The sequence below is a fragment of the Hordeum vulgare genome, chromosome 3H (assembly GCF_904849725.1).
Source record: "Hordeum vulgare subsp. vulgare chromosome 3H, MorexV3_pseudomolecules_assembly, whole genome shotgun sequence".
Lineage (NCBI taxonomy): Eukaryota > Viridiplantae > Streptophyta > Magnoliopsida > Poales > Poaceae > Hordeum > Hordeum vulgare.
Window position 1 is genome coordinate 611,061,233 of NC_058520.1, and position 2,648 is coordinate 611,063,880.

Below are 2,648 nucleotides of genomic sequence, written 5' to 3' on the forward strand. Positions count from 1 at the left end.
AATATTCCGACTGCAAAGCGTCCACGAACGGAAGAGCAAAGGATAACTGAGCTGAGCTCTGGTACGTACTACAAGCTTGCTTCGCCCACGAGCGCGAACTGTTGGATGGACGAGCTGCCATTCCCGAACTTGCCTTTCCTCGAATCCATGAACTCAGCCATGGTGGAACTCCGGTACCGTCGGGGCTTGTCTGGCGTCACTAGCTCTGGGAGAGGCTCGATAATGTGGGTGTCGCCGGGATTGAAGAAGACGCCGATGGATACTCTTGATTCCTTGGTGGACTTGACCCTCACCCTGTGATCTATGCTAATGTACTCATCATTCGAAAACACCTGCATGCGCAATTACATGGTGTGGGCTCGTAAGTTGGTGAAGCAGAACAATCGAGACTCATGCTTACTTAGCTTACCTTGAGCAATTCTGCGATGTTTACTAAGAGCGTTCGAGCCACCGGCGGCACATCGATCCACTCCCCACTGCCGCAGCCGTCGACATGCACATGGACCACGAGCCCTCCCACGGCGTCCTGCGCCAGCACCGTGAACAGGTATGGCTCGGTGTGGTCCATACCGCCGATCACCTTGGCACGCTCCGGGCATGGAGGATAGTAGTGGCTCGACATATCCGCAGCCTCCATCTGCATAGTCTTCTGGAGCCGCTCTGCACCGACACCGAGCGCCTCTGACAGCAGCGCCCCGATCTTCTTCTTTCCGAACTCCGCCATGACTCGGTGATACTCAAGCAACGGTTCCCGGCAGCTCGCGGGGAAGTGGCCCATGTCGGGACCCGGCGGGGCAAGGCTGATAGTGAGGCTGTCGCGCCAAGGCAGGACAGGTATGGCGTCTGGCCTGGCAGCCTGCCGTGGCCGGTCGTTACGGTACGTGCTAAGACGTTCGAATAAGTGAGGTGACTTAAAACCAATGACTTATAAGTCATCCCTATTTGGTTGTCACCTGACTTATAAGTCACCTGACCACCTTTTTATTCGGTTTTTTTTCCGCCATTCTTCTATTCCCGCCATTTCATTTTACGAATCCATTTTAAATATGCGTACAAATACAAATACAAATCCATTTCAAATATGCGTACAAATACAAATACAAATACAAATCCATTTCAAATATGCGTACAAATACAAATACAAATACAAATTACATTGTTCGACACTAGAACAAATACCAATTACTGCCTACTATGCAGTCCTTCCGCTATCCAATCACGAAAAACGTTCATGTTATGATCATCACGCGAGTTTTGCCCCTGAGATTGAGTTGCACGGCTTCGTCATTGGCGTCGTAGGCGACTAGGCTCATCCACCATTGGAATGAACTCCTCATCATCATCACACTCTCCAAAATCTCTATCCTCCAATTTACTCTCTCTAATGAAATTGTGTAAAGCTATGCATGATGAAATAATTTTACTTTGCTTTGGTGGTGGATAAGAGGGCATGTGCAACAAAATCCTCCACTTGTTCTTCAGTACTCCAAAGCATCGCTCTATTGCATTGCGAATTTGGGAATGTCTATGATTAAATGTTTGTTTTTTTACCTCTTGGCGGTGGACCTTGATTGTACTCTTGAAAATGGTACTTCGTTCCTTTGTACGGTGCAAGATAACTAGGTTGGTTAGAGAATCCCGAGTCCACCACATAAAACTTCCCTACAATGTTAAACTGTTAGATAAACATCAATCATCGGGCTGATCAAAGAAATGTGTACCGCAATCTAAATGTACCTTGGGGAGGATGTGGGAAGTGGCTGCCAAATTTGTCTAGTGTTGCCTTGAACACCCTCATGTCATGAACCGACCCAGGCCACCCAGTAACGATGAAGGTGAATCTCAAGTCAAAATCACAAATTGCTAGCACATTCTGAGTAGTAGTTGATTTTCGGTTCATGTGTGTGATGAGGTCTGTCTTTGGCACAACCACCTCTATATGTGTTCCATCAATGGCTCCAATGTAATTGTCGAAGAACGGAGCAAACATTGGATTTTGAACTCTTGGATGAGGTGTCCTAAACTGTGGATCTAGTGGATGAATTATGTCTCCTGCCAACTTAACCAAACATTCCAAGACTTTATCAAACTTCCTATGAAGTGTCTCCGTTGATCGAACAAAACAATTTTCAGCCTGCCGCATAGATTGGGGAGCACCAACCTTCCATAAGAACATGGCTAAAGATTCCACAGATGTCATCCTCCTAGTAGACTTCAATCCATATGACTCTACTAGCAAATTGTGCAGGCTGTCAAACACCTCTCTATCCATTCTAAACATGTTGAAACATTGTGTCTGATGCTGTAATGTCCTCATGACCCACCCATATCCAGTTTCTTTAGGTTGGCGATACATATTTTTATTTCCCATGTTCTCAAGGTGGTACGTACCAATGATTTGTGCAGCGCCGAATATTATGTTCTTCCTCCTCTCTGTTACTGCAGCTTCTTGTTCCTCCTCTTCTTCGTCCTCCTCTGCCCACTGATTCATGGTGGCAGCCATCCATTGCTACAAAAATATATGAATCAAGTTACAAAAAATGCTTCAAAATTATATTCCAGAAGCATTACTGCTACAGTCTACTGCTACAGTCTACTTCACATAATTATAACACGGCATACACTTCACATATTTACTCCAGAATTAC